Source organism: Cardiocondyla obscurior, linkage group LG05, assembly GCF_019399895.1.
Source record: "Cardiocondyla obscurior isolate alpha-2009 linkage group LG05, Cobs3.1, whole genome shotgun sequence".
NCBI lineage: Eukaryota > Metazoa > Arthropoda > Insecta > Hymenoptera > Formicidae > Cardiocondyla > Cardiocondyla obscurior.
In genome coordinates, this window is record NC_091868.1 from 5382961 (window position 1) to 5410935 (window position 27975).

General features: G+C 41.3%; 1 long non-coding RNA gene across 1 annotated transcript; it reads left to right on the forward strand.

Moving 5' to 3' along the window:
• The first annotated feature begins 628 nt into the window (after positions 1-628).
• Positions 629-27543, forward strand: LOC139102717 (uncharacterized). Its single transcript, XR_011545747.1, has 5 exons — positions 629-1002; positions 1119-1161; positions 25107-25574; positions 25690-25945; positions 26059-27543. It is a non-coding gene; the product is annotated as an uncharacterized lncRNA (long non-coding RNA).
• Positions 27544-27975: the final 432 nt, after the last annotated feature.

The window sequence follows — 27975 nt, forward strand, 5'->3', positions numbered from 1 at the left end:
AAATACCCACTGAGGGTGGGTCAGATTGAATTGCGAGAGGGTAGAGCAGTTGGGTCTACATGTTGTCGGACGTCTTGCTGATCGATAACCAACCTATTAACCCAGTGGCGAGGCGCGCTTGCGTCAACTCGCGCTCGTAGGCGTCACGGCTACACTCCCGTGACGTCACGGGACTCGTCGCAATATCGATTGAAAAATCCGGGAAATGTCCCAGGACGTCGACGCGCTCCGTTCTGGGATTCTGGGCCGAGATCCGGGCGACAATATCAAGAGAGGAAGAGAGAAAGAAAAGGGAGGAAGGGAGAAAGAGAACCGGGACTCGGCCGCGTAAATGTCAAGGGGTGTTTTTCGCTACGCGTTTGTTTTACCTTCAAAATATAAATGTGTATTTCTTTCGAAGGAAAAATTGCCGGCGTTTATCATATATTTACATACTGTATGCATATATACATAAATACATAATTTTTCTCATGAGAAAACGGACATTATAGATTAGGTCAAAGTTAGATTTCTTTTTCTTTTTTTTTCTTCTTTTTTTGAAAGCATATCTTTTATCAGGAAGTGACAAAAAAAAGTTTCATTGTTTAAACGCACAAAGTATTGAGCTCTTAAATTTTATGCAGGATAAAGCTGGAATAAGTATGCATGTAATTCTGCTTTGCTTTACTAGATATCACAGAGCGCGCGCTTCGGACGCGTTAATTTACTCTTGCTCTTTTTATTTTAAATAAAAAACTCGGTGTGATGCTGAATTAGATATTAATCAATTCTATTAATATGTTCAGGTAAAGACGGCCACGTTTTCGGCGCCGTTCCATTCCGCCGACGGGAATTAACCAAAGGACAAAAGTGACCTCGCTTTACATCGCGGCTGGTTCTTGTGTCGGAAGTGTCGTGGACCATCCCGCGAGTTTCTAGTGCGCGGAAGGACGACTCGACACGTCCCATCTGAGAGGAGGAGCAGGCCCGGGGGGCATCCTGCATCGGCGGAGCAACTTTTAGGTAAGAGTTAATTCTTTAAATAAAATCTTTAATTAAAAAAAAATTTACTTTTTTTTATTAACTTTATTAATTGATATACCAGCATCTCTACATTAATATTTTGTTTTATGTTACAGTCACCGGCAGCATCTTCAACTCCGCTGATGCTCATGCAGATCGGTAAGTCGTCAATATCAAATATAATATTCGGCGTATAAAGTATTTCTTAACGTGTTGATTTGCGAAGAGGTTGTTGGTCACGAAACAAAGTCGGCGCTCGGTTGCTTTAAGCTGCGCGACCTTACACTCGCATTCCACAATCGGAAATTGAACCACTCGCGCTACGCACGTGTTACCAAAATTCACAAATACATCGTAACATCTTACATTTTAACGTATATACTATCCTTTGAAAAGATTTCCTATAATGTCTTGCTAGTTGAAACCAGCGTAACTTCGACTTTCGACCGGAAATAAAAGTCGTCACACAGCTATTGTTCGCGCACTTACAGTTTTATCTAGACTAGAATAATAGGGAAGAGAATAAGAAGTAGGTTTCTTCGACCATGCCGGCGTAAACCGATTATTGTTAACGTTGTCATACTGGTATTATTGGATTACTTATGTACTTTCAATTGGGATATTTGAAGACGTTACGAACATCGTTAACTTTATTTGTACGAGCGGTTCATTAAAACCTTTGGCGAGCGTCCGAGGTACCTTAATAGTTCGTTGGTTAACCTAATCCTCGTCGGTTGGCACAGTTTCACGGTCGACGTTCTGCGGTGGTATTTTATGACGGTGACAGTAAAACCGCACAATTCCGGCCCTTACCACCGTACTGCAATCGATAACATGATTTGATTTGATAGCCGTGTTTCGTGGTGAGGCGATTGCGGAGAAACGAAAAATATCATAAAAAAAAAAAAGTTTTAATACGAAAAGTAATTAACGTATTTAATGAAACATTATTTTGTCAAATTGCATCAGAAATAAATCAGGGGTTTTATTCAAAATCCTCACAAGGATTATTTCTCATTATTATATGAAATATTTCAATTTTCTGTAATCGTCCCTTTGAATCTCGTGATAACGAAAGGGATTAATTAAAATTTCATCCGGAGTGAGGTATTTATAGATATTATTTAATATATGTCAATTTTTCTCTATATAAGTAACGTATATATAAATAAATTAAAAATGCACTTAAAAACATTAATTTTCTTTACGACGAGTAATCTATTTTTCTTAAACTTAATTCGCTATATAATGCTCGGTAATGAATATATATTGCGGAGTGCTAATTTCATTCCCGTCAAATATTTGTGTTTACGACGTGGGTCATCGTATTTTCGAACATTCGTGGCGTGTCAAGGGGGGAAGACGGCGACGCGAGAGGGTGCCCTCCGTGCGCGTTCAGAAAATTAATTCAATTAGACGGTAATGAAAATGTACGTCGGCGCGGGTGACCACGTTGCGGCTTGCAGACCGGCAATTTTGCATGCCCGAACGTGCGTGCGCTACGCCACGGGAATGCAGACACTCCGTAATAATTACTATAACGCCGTGGATCGGGATTGCGCGGAGAAGAGCCCGTGCGCGCGTGCACTCTCATGTGTGCGGTAATTGCGCGTGCTTTAATGGCGTGTATGCACTTGGCGCCGCGCCGGTATACCGTGCACGGTAATTCAGCATAAAGACCCGCGACACCTGCGGTACGGCCTGTCAAACCGTTTTCATATGCCGACACTCCTGCCACACGAGGTGCAAGAAGAATAGGAGCGATAGAAATCGAGTTATTCGCGAGAAATGTATCAGCTAACGCGTTGCGTTTTACTGATTTTCATTTTCAAACGTAGGTGTTAAATATAGGTCCCGTATTGAATTCGAACAATAAATTTTCGATGGCGAAGTTAATAATCGTTACTTTCAACAAGTATTGTTTTTGAAAAAAAATCGTAGGAAAGTTATTATCGTTCCATTTGCCCGACAATTTCGATCACTCCACTCAATACCAATTCTTGTACAATTCACTTTTACGGGCAGCGAATTGAGTTACAGACGCGATTCTTTCAGCGTGTCATTACGCGATCTCGGGCGATTTTGCGATTTTGCAAAACGCGCGGAGAGACATAATTAATGTCTTTGACGTTTCGCTGTTAAAAAAAAAAAAAAAAAAATAATTAACACGCAGTACTTTTATCTCGTTAAAAGAATTGTTTATCGATGGCGATCGTCCATTTCTGGATCAGTATTAGCGCGAGCTTCCGCGGATATTTTCGGATGCCACCGAAAAGGCAAGGGCGTCGCGTCGAATCGCTATTGGCTTCGCCAGCCGGGATGCCTCGTATTTGCGATCGGGTTAAGAAGGATTGCCGCAAGAGCTTTCGGAGGCCGCTGCCAAAGCGCATTCGGAAGCTCACGAGTGTAGGTGTGTCGCTTTCCCCTTCCCTTCCCCTTCGCCCATGGTGTATTTTCGGCAAACGTTTCGACTAGTCTTTTCACCTTCTCTCTCGAACAGTTAACTTCAAACAATAGAGTTAATTGCAAATTAGATTGTAGCGAGTGTCGTGAACAAACGACGGCGTCATTAATCATCTCGGGAAAGTTAGTTCGTCGCTACAAAAGCGCGCTCCTCGGAATAAAGCCTTAAACGACAGACTATGAGCGCCGTCGACCAGTTGCACGCGCGGAAAATTTCAACAGTTTCTCGAGTGTTAGCTGCCGTCGCAGGTGAGCAACGTGCTCGATGTGTACCGTCCGTGTACCGGAGCACCGATTGTGCCAACCGTTACGCAATTAGCGAGAGCACACACAGATTGCGGCAGCGCCGCTTGGCCGGCCATCAAATCCCAACTGTTCTTCGCGATTCCGACAATGTTCCAGCTTATGGTGACGCTACGCAAATAGCGACGACATAGCCATACGTCGAACGTGGCGATGATGCCACTTTACCTTACGGTTGATTCGTAATTCCCGGATGATTCCATATGGTGTCCTGATTAACTCATCGGGTCATCTAGCGTTTTTGCGATTAGAAATCTTGAACTGTGCAATATTATTGACATTTTAAAACGTAAATGAGTTTGTGAATGTATTTAGAATATTTTTTTTATAAGTCACCATAAGTTAATTTTTTTTTCTTTTTCTTTTACTCATTTATTGTTGTCTTTACGATTAATTTTGCAAAAAGAATTTATATTGCTCTTTGAAATACATTTAAATTTCGTATATTGTTAAATCGGATGGCATTGAATTATACACGTTCCAAGTAATGTATGCACGGGAGCTCAAGTCCCGCATGCGGGCCGAAAACAATAACGCATGTATACTTATTTCGCCAAGTGAATAGCAAATGGTCGACGACGTGTCAGAGCTGATCGTATGCGGTCACAGTTACGCAAGATTTACGGACATTTCGGTCGCACCAAGTTTAGGATTTTGCCATAGATTGCGTAAGCGCCATGTGACAGGCTTTATTGACATTTTTCGTCGTACGAGTTCTGTAACGATTTTACCGTGCTTTGCGTAAACGAAACCCGACTTCCGACATAAATTATATAACTGAAATTTCTATTTATGATTATTGGAATTTTAGAAAATAATTTTGCTTATATTTTTACATTATAGTAAATCGAAGTATCTGCGATACTTCAAATTTCATTCGCGAATAAAAATAGATTTTTTCCATAAAGTTAGATAATTCCTGATCGTAAAATTTTCCGACAGCATCGACAAGGAAATGAATTGACAGGAAACCATTTTTTATTTTTTTTTTTTTATTGAATAATATAAAGATTTGAATTATAACGATACATAAATATCATAAATATAATAATATTAAAAGTAGCTTTTATATTTTACAACAGAAATTACTGCAAATTTTATACAATTAAATTGAAATTGATCAGATTTGGATAATAACGATGATGGTTTATTACTATATCAGCAATTAACATTAATGATCCGGTATAATATAAGGAATCAAAGGATTTGATCGCGTAACATAGAGACTATATCATTGCGGAAACAGGAAGGATGCAGTACCAACCGACCCTATTGTCTCTTACATTTCCTCGTCCACGCTCGGTCTTCGTAGCAAATTATCAATGTCACGTTGCGCGGTTGGGTACTCGGCTAAATCCATTTAACACACGCCGCTTGTTGCACGGAGATTTCCCTTTTAACCAATGTCCTATGAAGGAAGTCCTGTGCTCGGAAACAAGCGGATTGTTCCAAGCGAGCTGTCGATATTCCTTGGCACTATAAACTATAACGAGGGTTACTCGTTGTTCTAAATGAAAACAAAATACGCGCGTCAAATAAACGTTAATTAAATTAAAAATTGAATTGTTAATACATAAAAAAAAAAAATTATACATTTAGAAATGCAAATTTGGAAAGATATAATTTCGCAGCGGAATGCAAATAACGTAGGGGGAAAGACGAGTAGGATTTCGCAGTAATAAGATATTGCGACAAAGGTTGGGAGGGCAGCCCGATAGTTTTTACGTGCAAGAGGCTTTCGCAAAATCAGCGCTCTCACCAAAGTTACTACACCCGTCACTTTATTGTCAGCGTTGCTGAATAATCATCGCCTCCGTCTTCTTCGTCGTCTTTGTTTCGCTGTCGCTATTGTAAAACATTTTGTGTTTCATTATAATAATATTAGAGTGATACTTAATGATGCGGAAAAAGGGAGAGAAAGAGAAAAAAAATAGCATTATATGAATGTTTCTGTCCGTATATGCATTTTTGTTTGCTATCGATAACGTGAAGAAAAAAAAAATAGAAACGCGGATGTAACCTTCATAAATGAAACGAAATAAGAAACGAAACCTTGAAATAATGTAAAATTAGGTAGCTCAGCCTTCGATGTTTTACGTATCATTAATTATGTTTTTTTCTATATATAAAATCACGTTCACTATACAAATGGCAATTTGTTTTAATTAAAAGTAATTGGATATTGGACATTTCTTTAAGTTTTAAAGCAGCTTGTAGTCGCGCAGTGTTTTGGAATTGAATTTAATATAAAAAAAAAATAAATAAAAATATATCTAGCTTATTAAAATGCTGCGAGAAAAGCATGGTCATTGCATAATATTCACTCGGGACCGGTCTTTTTATGCGCGCAACGTCGTCATAATTTTAGAGAAACGTTGCAATTACTCGCCAGGGAATCCGACATTGCCAGTTTAATTAATCATTTCAAGATATTTCGTGATAATTTATTTTTAAATTTTGATATATTGATCATAGATTATTTTTAAATTCTTGACCAATATTTCGTTTTTAATAACCGACCTGCTAATTAAAACGTCAGAGTTTATAAGCATTAATTGTATCAATATTAATTATCTCATCTAGAAACGCGGTGATGTCTCGAGCTAAATCCATCGTTTTATGTAAAAAAAAAGTAGCATTAACTCTTCATAAATAAAATAAAAGCGTATTAGCGAATATATCAATTAAAAACGTATGAGTCGAGAATTACTTCGGCCGAAAGCCGAAAATCGGGTCGAAAATCCGAATAACGTGACTTGATAAATGTGTACGCGCGCAATAAATATTTAAACGCTTTATTCGCCGCACGCGTAACGCCGCACGATAATTAGACCACCATGACCTAGTCTCAATTTTTATCATCGTTCGACTATGCCCGGCTGGTGGAGGCTGGGCCGTGCATGACTGTGTTGCAAATCAGGCCAGTAGTATGTCAAGGCAAACACACGTGTCCTCCTAGCACCTGCGCGTGCGTGTTTGTACGATTGATAAAAAAAAAAAAAAAAAAAAGAGGCCCAATAGTTCCATACGTGCACGTCGTGCACAAACATTTGTCCGAGAAAAAGTCGCGAAAACACAATGAATAATGTTCTACAGGTATTACTTGAGGAGGAAAAATATCGTACTTTAGAAACAGACGATATTTCATAGAGGCGGGCGAGTTAATCCGCTAGAAAATCCGGCAGAAATTAAAAACAGAGAATGGGTTAACCAGGTTGAGAGCACGAGGGCTGTACTCGGAATATAATTTACTTGAAGCACCCTGCACGTTGACGATTCGGCTTATTTCGTTTGCGCGATAATAATAAGCGTGCGCGTACGTATATGTATAGTATATGCACACGCGCGCACGTGCATTCGTGTAATCGCGGAGTGAGAGCAGATCCGCTGTTATTGCACGTGATTTCCTTTTGTAAATAAAATTTTGCACTTGAAGCATTCCCGTGAAGCAGCCCGGCGTGGCCGTGGCCGAGCGCCGCGCCCACCATCTCCTTTTACCGGCTGCATTCGCAATTAAGCAAAAACCGCTGGAAATTGAATTCGTGCGAAAAGTAAAGAAAGGCAGACCGCCTCCTTCGGCCGTCTATCCTCATCGGAGCTCTCACCGCCGCGTATTTCCGTCTTCCGCTTCTTATCCGCCGCGGGGCTTTTCAGCGAGCGAAGGACGGGACGCGTACTCGAGAACCAATTTACTGAGTAATAGAAACGCGCGAGTGGTACGGGAGAGGATCGAAATGCGGGTGCAGATTTGAGCGGGGGAGGCTTCTAGGGCCCCGTCGGAAAATGCGATATCAAACGAGTCGCGAGGAAAACGTTGGTTCGCGCCGGGGAAACACAGTTCGCGGAAAGCGAGGAGGTAAGGAAGAAGTAGGGAAAAGTCGTAGAAAGGTAGAAGAAGACCACCTGAGCGATTCCGACGATTTTGCGTCTTTTCTGTACACATTCCAACGGGATTCCAATTTGCCTTTGAGTGAATTTCAAACGTAAACGCCGACCCACCGGTAAACGCGATCTGGCGACAGTTACCTTACGGTTTGCGGATCCTCGCAATATCCGCGTGGCCGTTTTCGTTTGGGCGATCGGACGATCCAACTGGTGCACCTTTCGCCGTGCGCCTTGTCGATTTTTAAAGAATTCGCAGTTTCGCCTTCGTTCGTGCGCGTTAACTCGATACGCCAATATAGGGTATCGCGTTGCGAGCATCGTTGCGGTTCGCAATAATTGCGAATGCATGCACGCCGCCGTCGTTCGCGCCAGTTCGTGTAAATAACGCCTAACAAATAACATCGATGAGAACAGCAAAGGTGGACCTTGTTGACGCACGTTTCGTCGTCTATCCCTCTCCGTTGTCTGATTTCGTGACGTCGTCCACTGCGGTTGCGAATTAGCACGAGAGAGTCCCGGCAAAATTGTTGCTCGTTGTCGCCGTCGCGCAAATATTTGTCAGAGTAACCGCGTCGAGCCGGCTTGTACGAGATCGCGTGTATTTTCTTCCCTTTGTTTTCAAATCACGCGCATACTAGAGATAATCGCACTTGTGCGGCGTACGGCGCGCGTTTCGCGACTTTCTTTTAGTCTCCGCGATTTCATGTTTTAAGCACGGCTCAATGGTAATATTTAATTAGTGGTATTTGCGGCGCAAACGCTTCTGCGCAACGTTTCCTGATATATCCCAGTTCAATCACGTGGAATAAATACGCGTAACAAGCTTCGTTAATTAACGAAAAATTCCGTGGGGGATAGCTGTGCCGTCTTGGTCGTCGACGAATTAATTAGTTGTCATCGTGATGTCGTAATTAATTCGACCGATACATCGGGAAACTCGACCGCCGGCGGTGCCGCAATACAGTCGCTGTACAGTACATAAAAGAAGTCGTATATTTTATTTCTGGCGTTAATAACTGCCCGCCTCGCGCCCCGCATCGTCCCTCTTTCGTCGCTCACGGGAGGAGATTTGCAGTCGGCGTCGTTATCGCGGCAAATATGTTTCCATTTCTTCTTGCCGCTCGCTGTGCTTCCGCGAAGGCGTAACGGCCACCTTTAAAGCGCACTAATGAGTTTGCACTCGCAGCGATAATTGCCAGCGGTGCCGCGCCACGCTGTTCTGCTTCTTCTCGCTCATTGTTGCGACCGGTCGATAGCAAAACCTAAACGAACGAATGTCCGGGTGCAAAATAACGAGACAACTTCGTTACGCGGCAGAGTTGTCCCGTTCATCACGCCGTGCCGATTTACCGTGAAATTGAAGGCATTATTTACGATCCGCGTCCGCAATCGCGTACTTCTTGAAAAAAATTTTGCCGAAATTACGTGACAAATTCACGGGGAAACAGCTAAACGGCTAGAGAGAAATCCTACTTCTGTCTCTTTATTTTTATACATTTGCGAAAGTCTTCTTTTTATTTTTATCCACGAAAAGTTGAGCGGCTTTAATATTTCGCTGGAAAGGGTTTTATTTTACGCTCAATAGATTAAAACTATTTCTCTCGTTTATTAAAATTTTTCAAGATGTGATTATTTTTTTAATCCAACTAAAAAAAAAAAAAGTAGAAAATTGATTGTGAAGGAAGTTGGCAGATACGTGATTTATTTGCAACCGGTAGACATATTTACAGTACCATGATCGTTTACACGGATAGTTATGTTTGATTTGAATTAATGCACTGCTTGAGCTTTCACTCTTTCTCTTTCTATCTCGTCTCCGCAATCCACTCCGTAAGAAGTTATCGGTCTGCGTACACGCAAACAGCTTCTTAAGCAACTTTATAAAACGGAAGAAAACCAGGCACGAACCATGCCGCACGGTTCGTTAATCTGCGTACACTCCGTTCTATTCAGTAAACGAGAGTAGAGGTTTTGAGAGGACCAACTCAATAGCTCCAAGGATCGAAGTCTCAAGCTAAATAACTTTCTTTTTATCTTCCCGGGCGCGTTTTAATTCTACGAAAGATATTAGATCGACTGCGAAATGGTTTTATGGAGCTTTAGTTGTAATCACATATTGCTCTTCAAAATATCGCGTTGAATTTGACGATTGTCAAACTTAGTTTATTATATACGCAAATCCGCATCGGCAGTATTGACTAAAAAATATAGCTAAGAAATCAAATTTTTTTTACATTGAAATAAAATTTTACTTTTAAATAAAGTAAATTTCCAATTAATTTGATAATACATTTCGTGGCCTGAACGTTTAATAATACTTCACTTTGGAAATGATGTTTTATTCGATCACTTGTCGTCACCTTACGTGTTGGAAGGAAGATTATCAGAAACTTATGTTCATTATCGAAGGAGGTCACTTGGTTCTTTTGGATTACCGCGAGCACTTTCTAACATGGGCGGATGTGGTTGCGCGGATAACATAATTTAACGACTCGGGGTCACCGGTTACAGCAAATACGTAAATGTATGCGCACACGTGTTTGCTATTTACCGAACCAATAATTGCACGCCGAAATTCGAGATTCGCTAATAATTTCGGTAACGTTGTGCGAAACAAACTAGCTTGCCATGCAGATAATGAGCAACATAATAATTACAAGGGACATAGTTTATTAACCTTTAGCTACGCTACGCTAAACTATAATATTGCAATTTGTGACTAACAAAGGAAAAACACATAATGTGATATCTATATATTATTAAACAATACTATTTTTATATAATTAATTTAATATAAACGGAATAATTTTTAATTAAGTTTGAATACATTTTATAAAGTAAATTTATTCCTAATATTAATTGAATATTCAATAATCAAGATACGCAACCGATATCTTCGCGCAAAACATAGGACTGTTGTGTTAGCCATTATTTGAATCGAATCGATGCTAAATTAGAGAATCGCAATTTTCTATTGAAATTATAAACGTTAATGGAAATCATAAGTCTGCCAGATTTTTTTTCTCTCGCGTCGGGTTATCGATTGTGCAAACATTTTATCGGGGTCACTTTGAAATTTGAAAATTCTAAAACGGAAGCACTAAAACAAGCGAGTAAAGCGGGTCATCAAGGATCACGTTCTAATGAGGGTCGGCGTGTCGCGGGTGAGTTTGTTACTCTCTCTTTTTATCGCCGCGCCCCCGAAATAATTAGCATTTTAATGTATGTATCTGCTTATCTGTACGATGCGACGCTTAGTGAGTGTAGTTTTGCATGTTAATCTCCATGGGTAATTACATGCGCCATCGCACGACCGCGCCCGCCCAGAAAGGTGGAATAACTTGGACAAAGCCTTAATAGTATTTTGGGAATTGCCCGGAATTACACGATCGCCCTGTTAAATTCAATTTACCTTCATCGTATCCGCCACGATTTAAAACAGTAGATTTTAATTCGGTAGATGCACCAGCGGCACATCGCGATTGCATAACGTAAAATTCTTTTAGCCGACTGTGACTTTTATTTATTACTTTAGCATTTCAATTTTCGCGTAACTTACAGAAATTGATTTGCGTAGGAAGGTAGATAGAGCGAAAAGTTCAAAGATTCTGCGAAAATATTAAAGACATTTATTCTCATTGAGTGAGAAACAAAATCGTTATGCAACGGACACCCAATAATTTTTAAAGTTCAAGCAGATGATAATCATATTAATTAGCAAACAGAGTTGCAAAGTTCTTTAAGTTTGATTGACCAAAGACTCTTTGAACGGACGTTTACTCGTTTTAGTCGCACCGTTTACTCTTCTCAATAAAATAATATTTTCTCGTCTTTCCGCCGAGCTTCTCGTTAAGATACTGCGGAATTACCCGTGCGTCTTTATGTACACAAAATCCGCATCACGGCCTTTGCGCATTCAACCTCCGCGGAATGCTGCAATTATTACTTTTGGATAGTTCTGACGGTGCCTGTTTAATGGTGGTCGCCGATGAGGGCGTTGATTACAGACTTCGACGAAGTAACTAACTCGGTCCGAAGCTGATTAGAGAGCCCGCCGACGTGGCAACGTGATAGCGACTATTAATGATTCGCGCCGTTCTTGTCGCTGTACGTCGTTCTTTCGCCGCTAAGAAGAGAAAAGATCTTTTTGCCGCGATGGTTGCGAGCTCACCGGAGAAATTGTTCGACGGTTATTTATCACCCAACGAAATATTGATAACGCATAAAATATTGACGACGTGGCACCGTAATGAAGTAATTTTTGATCGACGAGCAAAACCCGGCGGAGAACGTTTCTCGCGGCGATGCACGCGCGGATAGTCGTGCAAGCGTTAGAAAAATTGCGGCGATGTGTACGTAAATAAAAGAAGACGAGGGTGAATTCGCGGCATTCGGGAAAAATTCGAGTGGAGGCCAATAAGCGCGCAGGCGGAAGTAGGGTGGATGCTACCAGTCATCGCCGCTCCAGTTGCATATTTACGAATTTGATTCCGAGACGCGATGTTCGTAGAATAGGGAAATATTGCGAGACAATCCCCCTTTCTCTTTTCGATATATGCATATATGCGTATGTACACGTGTAAACAATGGCATGACGAGATCTGCAATGCACACGAGAAAGCACCCGGTTCTGATTTTTATCTTTTATCAAACGCTCTCGTATGTTCGCAAATAATATTTCGATTTTGGCAACCTCCCTCGTACGGGCGTTGAACATGCAGCGGGGATATACAGGCTTAAGATGCTAAGCGTAGAAACTTTCGAGACGCTACGTAAGAAGAAAAACGTAAAAAGTACGCCGTTCGGCGTCGGCGAATTGTGAAATGAGATATGACGACTGCGACATATGTCGCAGAGAGAATACGCGGCTCGGTATCAAGGATAAGAAGACGCGAAGAAACGAGGTTACGTAAATGTTATCGCGTTTGCGCATTTAACTGTCGCGCGAGTGTTTATTCGCGTTACGTTCGTGCTGCGATCGCGTATTCGCGATTGAACGTCCCGGCGTGGATAGCGCCGCTCCGGACCTCGCGGTGTAAAAGCGCCAAATTTGGGCTACATTAGAAAGAGAAAATATGCAGGAAGTTTTAGTCGTTTGAACGTGAAAAAATTATTGGACGCCCGAGTATGTACATCGGTTAACCGACGATAAATCAACGTCAAGCCGACCGTACCTTCTTACTGTACTTCGCCGATTATTACCGAGCTAAAGGCCGTTTCGGACGATATTTCACCGTTACATGACAAGCACTTACCTCCGCGATTTCTGCTACGTATCTTTCTGTCAGAACGAGATCACTGTGCAAGGCGATAAATCCAATTAGACCACGCGCGTTCGCGCCTTTAACATTCTCCCGTTTTCTCTTCATCTTCGCAGTTCGCAATGAGGATACATAGGCCTGAGATATTAAAATCTTGCGGTCGAATCGAGGCGCATTAAGATAAATGATCTTCTAAAGTTCCGAGTTCAAATCCGGCTAGAAATAAATAATTTTTATTTAATGCAAACTACTCCGAAGGAAAAGGCAATCCATTAAGAGTATCATTACCCGCAAAAGAGATAAAAATCTGATGTACCTAATGTACGGTAAACAATACATTTTTATGTCAATCTGCTTGATCTTTATCGTATTGAGCACTTTTATCGTTGCTCCTGTGGGCGAAATGCTCGTGCGTAAAGGTCAAGTCGCTCGTATTTCCGTTGGAACGACTGCTCCCCGTAGGACGCACGTGTGGCGAGAATTAATGACTAGTTGCTAATTACGTCAAACGACGTAATACCACGACGTGTCGCTTTCACGAGCGAACGAGCAAGCGGAGCCATTGAGCAACCGTTTTCTTTTGCAAATAAGCAGGTACACAGCGGTGTTATTCGTATTCGCTCGATTTGCGAGGGGAAACGTTAGCTAGGGAAACGTTAATATTGCTACCTACCGTATACTTACTGTCAAATACATTGAACATGATGACACGTTTAAATTAATTACCGAGTGAAATTGTCATAGTGATTAACGTTACGAGTAAGATCGTAGAAGCTCCTTGACAAACATTAATTTAATCATGCTAGTAGATTACGTTACAATTAAAAATTCAAATTTAAACAGTTTTTTTTTAGAAACTTAGATTTAATTATTATCCACTTATAATTTATTAAATAATAATTTACTAAGTATTAACTCGTAACTTGTTAAATAATAACGATTATATATTTTTTTAATAACGACTAAATATTACTTCTTCGTTAGAGAGAGAATTTTTATTTAATGAGACCCGGCGATAGTCAAATATCGAAAGTGCACACCGTACACGCAATTTTATGTCTAATTAGTTTCGGTAATCACCTGTGGATGAAATAGGATTGGAATAATGCCATCGTAGGAACGGTATATATCTAACCGACCGGAATTTTCCGCATTCGGAATAATTCGCGCATTATAGCGCGTGTTGAGGTGCATAACGCGGACGTGTTGCAGGTGCAACGTATGCTTTCGCTCCTCAGTGTATCGGTCGGAAAGGGCATCACGTGCGCCAGGATGACTCCGGTATTTCTGAAATTATGCTAATCGGTCGCGCAGCAACGATGGCTTATCGGCGGCGACTGATACGACACACCGCAATTTGTACGTCCCGTAACTACGAAAGTACAATTTGCTGCCGCCACCCGCGTGCACGACTGGTACCCGCCGAATCGATAATCTCGTTTCGGCATTGCTCGGCAATCAAGCAATTGACTGCGTAATTTTTTCTGCTAATTTACTTTCGCGGTGCACACGTAAAAATTCATTCGTGCGAACGCGCGTACATTTTCTGCCCCTCGCACGTTACGTTACGCTCTCCTTTATTATCTTCCGCGCTTAAACTTGCGAATTTATGTAATTTCGATTTAACGTTTTATATACTGGATAATTATACATACCTATATTCGTTTGAGCACGGTAGTTTATTAAAGCTTGAAATAATTACTAGCTATGGCGCGCTCGTTGGTCGCGTTTAAATAAATTGCAGAATCTTCGCAGCCGCGGAAGGTAATCGGCTGCGTGATCTGTCGTTGCACCAGGTGTGTCGAATACCCAGGTCGTCGGGCACGGGCGCATATACGGTTACCGGTACAGATCGACTAGGATAATGCCGGATAATGAGCGCTCGCGCGGGAATAGATCGAATCGAAACCGCTGTAACCTAATTTTCCGTGCCACGGACCCATCTCTGTCCACGCGTCTACCCTTCTCTATTTCTCTCTATCTTATACGCGCGCTTCGTTGCGAATTGACGTAATTAAGCGCATCGGGCGAATCCCGCGAAGAATCTCATTTCCGACTTTCAATTAGCATTCAGCGCGGAGGTAAAATTATATTTTCCGTCTGTCGAAAAAGACTAAGCGCACGCGTAATTACGTGTGATTCAGCCAGTTCGTTTCTGATGCAAAATGAGGTCGTTCCGTGTGTATCGTGGGATTTCTGAGGAAAAAAATATACGGCGCGACGAAAATGACGGATGAGAAAATACGCGAGTTTCACGCGAACGTAGTAGGGTTTAATAGTTGTGAAAAATAAAAGGACAAATTTTTTTTTTGTTTTTTTCCCCTTTCTTTTTTTTTCTCGAACGATGGCTGGTTCTCGATTCGCGTGTACGCGCCCACGGATTTATCGTACATAAAGGTAAACACGATCAGGCGATTTATAACGAAACAATCGCGTCACGTAATGAGATTTTCGAAACGGTATTTCGCGGCGTTAACAATAAACCCGTGCGATGAAATCTGCAAAAAGAGCATTTATTTAACGCGTTTATAAACGTCGATGTTTAAACGCATCGTAAAAGTGTCGTCCGACAGAAACGATTAAACAATGTCGGCGCAGTTTTCCGTAACATATCCGTTTATGGTCTCGTGGTATTGAAAGGCGGCGAGTTTACAAAAAAAAAAGGTCGATATCTTCTTTATATTATAACAGCGCATGCATAAAGTATTCTCAGCGGGTGCAAATAATTAAACAATTGTAAAATCGCAATAAACATTCGGACCGGGTGCACGTTTACTTATTATCAAACATTGCTCGCTTGCAATACGTATGGAACGTCGCGGGAGTACGTCGTTAAAGACAACATCGTGAAATTCAATCTCGGATTTGCAGTTGGCTAACGTAGAATGTTAATTTTTATTCGTTTGAACGTACACGAAGGTCGCGCGAAAGGACACACGGAGGAAGCGATTGCAGTCTGTCATCATTAAATGTCAGTAATAATAACTGTTATTAATATGTATTATAATCCTCGCGGGTTATGACGACTTCCGGTTTTGCACGCATATTAAATATCCATATTTGTTCTTCCTCTGATCACAATTATATAAAGCTAAACAAATTTAGAAACTCTTGTAATTCTACGTGATGCGAATGAAACCGATGAAAGTCATACGTTCAAAATTTACAAGAGCTCGGAAGAACACCTTTCACCCGCGGGTCAATCAGTCGGTCATAGCGAGTCTATTTACGTCACTCATTACCTGATATCGTATGTACGTTAATATCTAATTTCACTCACACGTATATACATACATTTACGCACCCATCTATTCTTTCTTTTCGTTTTTTTTTTCTTTTTTCTTTTTTTTCCGCGTCGCCTGTTCTTCCATCCCGGCGCTTCAAAACCTCCATACGAAGCAAACTTCCGCAATGTCCTCGAATCGCCTTTTACACCGCTGGGTTACATATTCTCACGCGCGTCGCGATGCAAAACATTTTATCGCCGCGTAATCACGTTTCGCGACGTGTAGTGCGACTCGCCGCCTCTTCCGCTACTTACCACAACGAGGATTTACAGTCCACTTTGTGCACACGTTTGCGATACGATTCCTCAGCGTTTCTCTCTTTCGTCGCATCGCACACGCGGTATTGATTGCTGTCCGCTGAGAGAAGTTTCTGCTGCAACTAATCGAACGTCTATTTTAACCGCGACAGCGGTTCAGCCCTCGCGGTTTTCCCATTATTAAATTGCTACGGCGCGTTTTCGACTTTTCTTGAAATCTTTGTGTCGAATATCGATTTGTCGTCGATATTAAAATTTATTGCAAAATAACTTCTCCTTCGTTTGCGTACGCGAGATATATTGTCGAGTTACGCAAGAAAGTTGTGCCGCCGCGCAATTCATATCGTGTACGATGTACGATGTAGCTTACATGCGCGGGGTGACACGAGGCAAACATGTGACGACAGTCATGTATACGCTTAACGTCGTATTTTATCAATTTTGAAGTCCGCTCGTGAAGATACGTGCGCGCAGCAGCATGGAAAGGAGGAGAGATGTCTCAAAGGTGCAATGCCACGTCGCGATAGTTCATTCGATTTGTATTCATCGACCGTCATGCGTTTACTGTTATTCAAGGCGGTATGCCGCAACGAATCGTGCGCCTTTACGCCGTGCAAATTCGATATTTCAGATGCTCTCGCAGATGCGTTGAGAATTAATTACCTGCAAATTACTTTCGAACGTTGAAAACGGCGAGGCTGTCGCTTCCGTTATATTTCGATGCAAGAATATATGTATATATGTTTTACATAATTGAGCATTTAATGTATGGTAAATACATTTGATTTATTAATACATATTGTCGAGGGACATTTGGTATTTAAATAAGCATTATTATCCCCTGTTGATAGTAATGATAATGAGCGTAGTTTATATAATCAACAAAGATATTAGAGTGAGACGAAGTTTCGCGAGCTAAACTTGATCGGGGAATACGAGAAGGACGCCATAACTCGTGATTAGATGGTTAATTACGCTCGAAGAATGTATTATAGTGCTTTATAGTGCGTTGTCGGTTGACAGTGTTAAGAAGGAGGAGGAGGAGATAATGGCGGAGGAGGCAAATTCCTTTGGAATTTCCAGCAATTAATTATATTTTGGCTATTGTCACGCGGGAGAAATTGATTACGCGCTGATGACTGGTGACTCTACTAATACTCGCGCATTCCGAAATTTACCCACACCTCGCAGAATATAGACGGAGCAGTCGCGTTAACGATTTCCATGGCAGCGCGGAGCATTAATTGTTCTCCGGAGAACAATTGGAACCGCGGCGAACGTCGGGGCTGACCAACGGCCGGGGTGACAGCCGGGAAAAAAGCGCGAATAACCGACGCGAATTTCGAGAGTTCTGCGATCCGTTTAATTGCGAATTTGCGGAACGGAGACACATCGCACACCGCAATGAGGGCGAAATCGAACGTTGCCGTACGCGGAATCAAGGGAAACGCTCGAAAATTACGCCGTTACGATAATGAAATACCTGAAAAGGGATCGAAGTAGTAAATTAATTTTTTTTTTTTTTATGTAAAATTAAAACTTTTCGCTACGTTTGACAAAATTGTGAGCGCCGGAAAAAGAAATACCTTTCAATTCTCATACGTCGATCCATAGTTAAAATGAACTATTGTTTGCCAGGCGAATTGTTTTACGCAATTTACGGCAACGGTTTGCACTCTATGCCAGTAAACAAATGTGCCTGCAAGCAACGTTCTCTACTTTAAACTTTTCTTCAGGCGTCACAAAAAAGCGCGCGAGGAGCGCAGCCCGCACACAGAGATTATTCTTCTATTGCGTATTGATATTGCGCGACCAAATATCGATAGTGCACGTCCTGTTTCGCGGAAATATTTCTCCCGGCAGTGATCGACGACAAAAATACGGGAACGGAGATAAAAGCACGCGCGGAAACGTATGCAGTTTCACCAGCGCGATATTTACGATGCTGCTCGCGAACCTGACGAACGCGTACGTCGACCCGCGTCGTTAGTTCACACGGTTGACTTTCTGAACAGGATCCACACCAAATGCACCGTTTCTTTACCATAAGCTTACGATGCAAGAGAGAACAATTTCATTGAAATGTAATAAGACAAGTAGTAAAAATAGTCTAGCAAGTATACCGACTTTACGATATAAATAATTATCGAGGGTATAAGAACTGATTACTTTACCGTGTTATTTTTGAAAGATAAAAATTCGACCACGTATAACAAATTAAAAAATTTTCACGTTACTGAACGTAAAAATATCCAAGTTTTCAGACTCTGCAAAAAAATTGTCTTCGCTGTTCTTCGCTTATTTCTCGTGCATACAGCATTAATATGCCACGATATAATAACTATAAAAGTAAGCGGTGCATCCGAAATTCCTTCCCTCGAAGCGCGAGCACCACCAAGGACGTAATTACAATGTAAATCGCATCATCACTACAATAGTTTATAGCGGATTAAATTTAACTCCGGGTGAATGAAATTCCCGTTGAAAGTGGAGGAATTTTCGGCTCCGTCGTAACGACGTACTTTCGCGATACACTTGCGCTGTATCGCCCGGCGATGAAACACGTAAACTTAATTTAACGCATCCCACATTACGAGCCGGCGCTTCTCCCGTAAAATACATCGAACGTCGAGCACGGCGGAGATACCAAATTCAACCGAGCGCGCCGCATAATTGCGAATTATAATTAGCCGGATCACTCCGGGCGCGCAATCGCGCGCTTTTGTGTAACTCGAGGCGAGGGTTTCAGGGGGCAGGGCAGGGCGGGCGGGGGGGAGGCGCAATTATTTGTCGACGAGATCGTTTCGACCGGGAAGCGAGCCCGCGCTGCAACGACCGATACTTACGCGATGTATTTGCTAATTACACGCATTGCGCTTTCATCATTCGTCACGTAGCCGGCCGATTGAATTATTTTCGATACGTACATACGCGGTTTACCGTGCTTATCCGGTTTATTGCGCTTGTGTCGCAAACACGCCGTCGTTTAGCGTCACGTTATAAATCAGAAAACGTCTCTTTCGTGTTTTTTTTGGGAGGTTTCTTTTTTGTATTTTTTTTTCTCTCCCCTTTCAACGCGGGTCACAAGTTTCTTCTAAGTTCACTGCGACGCTGAGCACCCCTAATTAAGTTTAATGCCACTTTTAAATATGTTTGATGCTGTGTACTTACAATCGACGGCAGTTTTAATGCTACTTACAGTTACCTTTTAACTGGGAATTGAAGGAGAAAATAGCACAAAATGAAATGGAAAAGCTAACGCTGAATGTAAACGTAAGGACTCTCCGTGAATCGATTTGTTATATTTTCAATTAGCATCGGGGATTCCTTCGAGACGCTATTTCCATCCGTTCCGTAGAAAGCTCGTTATTTCTCGGGAGTGAATAAGAGTTTGCCGGGTATTTGCGTAACGCGAAAATCTATTTAAAGGTAACCGCACGTAGTTTACGTTTTTCATGTATAGAGTCAACATTAGTAAAGTGCTGCCGGTTGCAAGTGACATACGTTATCGCCGAATGCATAATAGCATTTCGTGCGTACGCATTTGCGTAAATGGCGCGCGGATGTGCGAGACATCCAGTCGCCGGATTTGCGTACGCGTAACGTCACGCTGGTTCGCGACATTATTAATTTTCATGCCGAGCTTTCGCGTCACTTTATTCATCCGTTACAGCACGCGTGGAAAAATCGTCCGGTATAAATGTCAAAGCTCGGCGAAACGCTGATCTGGATCACATTTGTGCATTTAAGCGTATGCAAATATCCCAAAGCGGTATTTCACGATATTATCTATCATGAATATTATAGCGTACGGGTAATTCGCAAAGAACGTTTCAACATTTTATTTCGCATGGTCAGAATAAACGATTGAAAATAGATTTTTATTGGCTCATTGTGTGTACGAACCGTCGACTTCACATTAACAGTTTCCTCATAATTTCTGAGGAAGCGGAGCATACGTCTAATTGAAATAAAAGAAAAGAAAAAAGTGCAGCGCGGCTTTGCACATTTCTCAAAACGAGACCTCCGCTTCTACGATCTTATTTCAAGCTTTATCCGACTTTAAAATTAGGAATAACGTTATACAACTTCCTCAGCTTTTAGGTTTCCACAAATTTGGTATAAAAATATCTCGTAAAACTGAAACGTTTTTTTTTTTTTTTTAATAGGAGATGGTGTTATTCTAAAATATAATATTCGATTAAAAGACGTATATTTTTACAAAAGTTTCAAAACAATATTCTGATCTGATTTTAATGACACTGAAATAAAAATATAAACGATAAAAATATAAACGTAATGAAGATTTAATAGACATTAAAAAATTTGACACTGATAAAAGCAAAATACTTTCTTGTCGAAATTCGAATTTTGATTAAGTTCTGAAGAGAAGATTTTAGGTCGGGTGGATAAATTGATAATCGTAGAGGCAATTATTATTGCAATGCGGAACCGGAAGGTAGACATTTTTTCCCTGATGGCCGTAACGCTGGCGAAATCGTGAAAAACATTCCTATCGATTTGCATCTTTGCGAACTGAAATAATGTCTAGTTATGACTCTCACTTAAACGCTTCCTTTAATAGTTAGTCAAAGGTCAGGACCTACATGCACGTCAGGAATCGTCTTTTAATCGGCGGATCACGCGACTCGCGAACGCTGCACGCGATTTCGTGATCTTTCCGTAAACACTGCAATATCCAGATAGAGGAAAAGGAAGAATAGAAAGATTTCCGCTTACTTAAAAATAAATATCTTAAATAAAATATTTCAAATAAAAGTCATTTTAACATAGTTTCTCCATATATATGTATACTTAGAAGCCTTCGTGATTTTGTTTGCACACGATTAATGCACGAAACGCTACAAAATATATCCGTACGAATTAAAGATATTTATCAACGTATTACGCTCGATTGAAATTTACAAATTTATTCATTAATCGTACTGTATATTATACATTCGGGTCGTTAATACGCGATGTTTCAATTTGAATAAATAAAATTTGATAGTGGCTTGGTTCAAAAATTTTTTTTTACGACAATTTTTACGAAATATACCATGGGAAAATATATCTGAGTTTATAGCGGGCCGTTTTGCGAGACGATTATTATTTGTTAAAAACAAATCAGAAAAGCTAGACATCTAAACGTTTTTCGCCGCGTGCTAGTTTATTAAGCGCACTGATATACGTAACGCGCGTTCGACTTCCGAGTCTGCCAGCTGTCGGGCCCATCAGCGGTCAGTGTGAGTACGTACGTGCGTGTGTTTATTTACATCGGACAGCATCTCTCGTGTCCAAGTGCTCCAAGTCCACGCGTCGCGGGACGCGCGGGTGGCGGACGGCGAGAACTGGTTTGGCCCGGCGAATTCGGCAGTCGAGCGGGTGTTGGCATAGGTCAAAACGTCCGGTATAGCACGTTTTAGATAACTAATTTTCTAGCTCGTTCTTAACCAGCAACAATTGTCTGGTACCTAGACGATTCGAGGGTTACATTTCTGGCTCGGTGCTGGACAGTTTTGCTACGCAGCCGCGGAACAAACAACGGATCGGTAAGCTAGTCGTTACATAACGGTTAGGTACAATTTACACTCGGGTATATTTGATCTGCGGAATCGCTCGTTTAATTCAGCGTCACGTCGAGTCGTCGTAAAATCGCGCGAGCGCCATTCAATTCGGGATTAAGCGTCGGGAATAATTAATTATAATACTCTGGATAATGCTTGGCAAGTGTTGCGCAAAACGCGATGCGTGCGCGTGCCTCCGTCGGGAGATTCTCTTGTAGCGGGATTTATACGCCTGTCTGAATTAGCGGGGGAATCGGGGGGGAAGCGCGGCGTGTAAGATTCTGATGCGCGGGTCGCGGTTAGAGCTATTTGCGACGGGGATATATACCGTGAAAGGCGCGCGCTCCGCGCGAGTGCACCATGAGATGCATCAAAAGGGTCGATTCTTTCAAGCCAATAAATCCTTGTCGCGGATGAAAGCGTCGTTCTCTCGCTTCGCGAGAACGGAGCGAGTTTTGGTACAGCGAAACGCCACCCGTTTCATGCGGAAGAGATTTCGCGCAAAATGCGCAACAAAGCGAAATGAGACGCGAGGAAGAAAAATGACGGGGCCGCATCTCGTCGATAGAATGCCTCGCCGATGCAGATTAGACCGTTCCTTTTGTCAATACGAATGCTCGCGGATGCAATTCGATGGGAATAAGTTTACTACGGAATTTATATTTAAATAAAAACACAGATTGATTAATAAAAATATATATTTTGTAAAATACATTTTTTTTTAAGCAGCGTTAGAGACTAAAAGTTATAGACATGGAATATTTTATTCGCTAAAGTAAATGCTTCAAACATTTATTTTGAACTGGACGGCGTCAGTCTTTTACGCTCGCGGTACACAATATATCGCGGCTGATGAATATTAATGCGATTCCGTAGAAGATAACTTAATTTTTGCCGTTGCATTTAGTTTACTCATCAAGTTATATTTAATTGTATCTGGGACGATACAAATACCTTTTGGCGATAGAAATTCAACTGCCGCCGTTTTCATACAAGAACTATTTCACTAAAGAGAGGATTAGAATTTAACTATAACGCAAAGGACGTATATACCGAAGATTAGATCGCGTGATTATATCGTCATGTTATCGTTTACGTTTCATTCGTTTCTTTCTATAGAATTGATTCCACGTCGTGAGATAAAAGTGCAGAATTTACGATTTCGTTTAAATTGCATTTCTTAATATTGCATAAGCGACTGTTGTTTCTAAAAATTAATACTTTTGTGCAAAAATTAAATGCGCTTATATTGTATTTGATGCGGAGATTACACTTCCGTTAATTATTTTTAGTATTCATTATCCTCTCTTTACGTGAAAAAGATCCATTTTAAATGTACAATTAGACCGTAACCGCATCCGACATGTTTACACGCTTATGCACGCGATAGTAATTTTTAACGAAGCGCGCGAAAGAAAATTTCACTTAATTGCGTTGCAAGGTCGTGAAATATGCGTTATGACCACGCAACACGTAAGCTTCGAAGCAAAGTGGCGATGTTATCGTTATCTCGTGCGGTTGATACGACGGCAGCAGAAGAATAGAAACTCTAAGAGCGCTGATTAAATGCGAATTTTAACAAGATATCTGCTCGTGGATCAACGCCAGGATTCCGAGAATGCGCAATCACTTTATCGAAAATGTTGCATTCTACCGACCTCGCATTCCCCGGCGGACTATCGAAGAAAGTTGCATCTCGCTGCGCACATTCCACGACTTGCTCTATATACAATCTCAATTATGTAGTTTGTTACGCGCGCAGTGTTGTTCACAGAAAACCTTATTAGAGCGAAAGTAGAAAAAACTTAATTATCCAACGCGAATCTTTTCATACACGAGTTAAATGTTTTCCTAACGAGATTTTACCATGTCGCAAATACCCGTTCTGCCAAAGTATTAAAACTTTAAGAACCGTCAACATATACAAATGCGCGGAGCTTCTTTTTCATATACAGTTTTCTCGGATTGTTTATTCCTCTTAGCGCAGACATTATTTTTAACTAAAAAAGTTCTAGTATCTTTAATATTCGTACTTCTTAATATCCACGAATAGAAGTGTAAATTTAAATTTTAACGAGAACGTATGACTTCGCGTCTCCAGCCTGCAAGTCTTTCTGCGGTTCGCTGAAGATTTTCTGAGACAGTTCGTGGTCACGTTCGTAATAAACGCATCACTGACGCCGCGAAAAAAAAAATCTCCGTAGATGAAAAATCGCTAGCTGGCTTTGTTGGTATATACAATCAGCGAGATATTCGCGGATAGTGGAAATGAGGGAAGGTAGCGACAGCTGGGAACGAGAAAACACCGAGCTCGGGAGTAGAGAACGATGTTATCAGCGTGATGAAGGGACCAAGCGTAGCTTAAGAATAATTGAAAGTTATGATTGCCTTTTCCGCGCATCTGCGATTCGTGGCTGCAGCTCCTGTTGGAGCACTCGGCATAACTTCGTCTTACGTATCAGCTGATCGCTCCTTCCTTCTGTAAATTTCCTTCTGTGAATTGTCAAGATGATGATATTATAGCTGGAAGCCAATCTTTCCTGGTGCCTCTTAACTTATTCTTTTCTTCGTTAGATAATCTTTTGATAAGAATCTATTCTGTAAAAAATTGTTGCCGTTTATTAAATCATATACATTTTTTTTTTATACAGATCGACGATCGATCGATCCGAAATATTAAAATTAAATTGTGAGTAACGAGTAGGTAGCCGGGGGGAAAGAGGGGTGAGGCGAGCGCGAGCCTACGTGCCGCGAGCTAGGTATATTCCCCCACTACTCCCACTTCCGCTCTGTCCTTCTCCAGCGGTCGCGCGAGCATACACGCACTACGCACTGTACAGTAAGCACGTGTCTGCGTACCGAAATTCGCACTTCCGTTTAACGAAAACCGCCCGGCCCGGCACGAGAACTATCCTCTCCTCTTCATTATCCGTGTGAGGAGAGGACGTGTGATTACGCTCCTTTCCTTAAAGTAAGCCACATCCTTACTTGTACGCTCATCTCTCTGAGGTGAACTTTCTATTTTAGAAGTTGTATAAACTCGCGTAATTTTTATTAATTGTCTGGGCTTTTTGTTCGCAGATAAGCAGAGCGAGGACGAATTTCGAATGGCCTGGAGGAAGCTGGTCAACTCCGACGGAAGGATCTGATGTTCTGAGAGGAGGAGGAGGCCTCGGTAAAGGCATCGTGCGTCGACGGATCAACCCTAGAGGTGAGAATCACTTTTTCGAAACTTCTTTAAAGACTAAATACTTGTAGCATCTCTACAATTAAATTATATATTTTTTTTTTGTTACAGATCGTCACAGCTGCATCAACAGGAGTCAACGGAAGTATCGTAACCGCCGAAATTAATATATATACGAACCGCAGCCGGTTCGTCGGTCGTATCGGGAGTGCCGATAGTTTACGGGCGTTTTTTTACGATTATTATTTTACGAAACTGCGTCCGCGAGTGACTTGTGCGCGGAAGGATGGCTCGTCACGTCCCATCTGAGAGGATGAGCAGGCCCACCAGGAGGCATCCTGCATCGGCGGAGCAACTTTTAGGTAAGCATTATATTCTCCAATAAAATCTTTATTAAAAGAAAACCTTTACTTTTTTTTATTAATTTTTTAAACTATTATACATGTCTTCATTAATATATTTCTTTTTATGTTACAGCCACCGGCAGAATTTTACAACTCCGCTGTATGCAGATTGGGTAAGTCAGTAACTTGTATTTTTTTTCAGGATTTTCTTTTTCAGGAGTACGGAAAAATAACGCGCGACAGTGATCGGTAATTTTCGGGAATTGTAAAATCACGGTCGGGGTGTTCGCGAGTGACTTGTGCGCGGCGCGGAAGGATGACTCGACACGTCCCATCTGAGAGGAGGAGCAGGCCCGGGGGGCATCGTGCATCGGTGGAGCAACTCTTAAGTAAGAATAAATTTTTTTTGTAAAATATTTATTAAATAAAAACTTTTACCTTTTTTTTATTAATTTAATTGATTAATTTACATGTCTACATTAATATTTTTCTTATGTTACAGTCACTGGAAAAATTCTACAATTCCGCTGAACCTCATGCAGGTTGGTAATTATTTTTTTTTTCGTACTTTGTAATTAGGACCTTGCGAAAAATAGCTCACGCGTAACGCGCGCATGGTTTTTTTTTATATTATAAATTGTGCTTATCTGTCAGTTATCTAAATCTATTAAAAAATTTATAACAAATATACAAAAATTTTTGTATTGAAAAGAAATATTAATAAATAATTTGATTTCTTGCTATTGCGCTCCGCGAAACCTTAGTTTAAAATTACGAAATATTATTTCAAATTATAATATTAATTTTTTTTCACTAAATAAAATCAAATGTCTTAGAAGTTAATTGGTTACATCTCGGTTACACTTTCTACATTGTAGAGTGCTATATTTCGACAAGTTCCTTTTTACAAGTACGCTTTCTGCTTTTACGAAGCGAATTAATCCATCGTAATTTCAATGGTTATTATTCGTGCGAAGATTCTCTATTTACTTGCGCAAAGATAAAACTATGCATGAATAGAAAACGAAGAGCGATAGCGATTCTTTGCGGTCCCGTCGTGGTACAATGATCTCGTATAATCCCGTATAATCCCGCGAATATTCATCGCATACATATATAAAAAGCAAATGAAGGTGCTCAACAATTCAAACACTCGTTAGCTTGCAAAGAAAAGAAAGGACGTGATACCATCTGTTAATCAATGTCGTCGCACGGCGATCTGCATCCGGATAAATTAACAGACGGAGACGTGTCACCTAGTCTTGCGTAATCTCCGGATCATGTCGCGTTATGTCTCGCTCGTGTACACTTTTTAATTAGAAAACGGGGAAACTTACTCGATTACGTATACGACGGTACGTGACATTGGACTCGCCCAATATGACGTAAATGATACGACGACGACAACGAGACATTTAAACTATATAGGAATGAGGCTGTTTGGTCAGCGTCATCGTGACGCGCCAGGCGCTATTATTATTAACCGCGAGACAATCATACATACTTGATAATAGTTTCGCGGCGCACGGTTGTTGCTCTCATGATTTTCAAATCGCACGGGTGTGAACGGTATCACTATATTACAATCAGACTGTACATTTGAGAGTTCACTGTCATATTATATCGCGAGTTTAATCAACCTTTTGCCATGTCACACCTTTTGTCAATTGTAAAATTGGTTTTTTATTTTATTTTATTTTTTTTCTCTCTTAAGTTTTTACTTTTTGATATATTTTCGAACTTGCGAATACCAAGAGCGATTTTGATAAAAAAAAGGCGCTTCGTGTACGCGAGAATCTCATCTCGCGGGTCAATTGAGATATTGAGAATCAAAATGCCAGACGCTTTTCGCTGAGCTATTGGTACGAAACGATCGCGTCCCATCTGTAGGTCTACCGTCTAAAGCGCGTTTCAGGACGGCTACGTATATTCGCGCGTATATTTAAGAAACGGGCGTTTCTCTGCGACGGACAGGCAGGCGAGCAGCTCCCCGTTTGTTTGCCGATCCGATCATATCGATTCGTGTGCACGGTATAAACGAGGACACGGAGCTAGCTGACGTCAATCTCTACGGCACATTCCCGGCAGATATGCGTTCGACAATCTCTCTCCCGGTATGCCGATCCGACGACACTCGCCGGGGAAAGCTGATTACCGGGCACGGTAATCCGGGAGATTCGCTCTCGTCGTCCTCCTCCATCAACGGCATCTCTCGCAGCCCGGCTCTCTCGATCTCGCCCCGTCTCGTCCGCGATACGCGTTTTCCTGCGGGAGGTTAACGAGATCGTTCGCGAAACAAGCTAGTCCTTCTTCCCTTACCGAACTCAGGCTACCATCTTTTTCGTATATACTCATGCATATTTAGATTGGCCGCTTCTGAAAATTTGTGCGGAGTTACGGAATGCGCGCTTCATCCGCC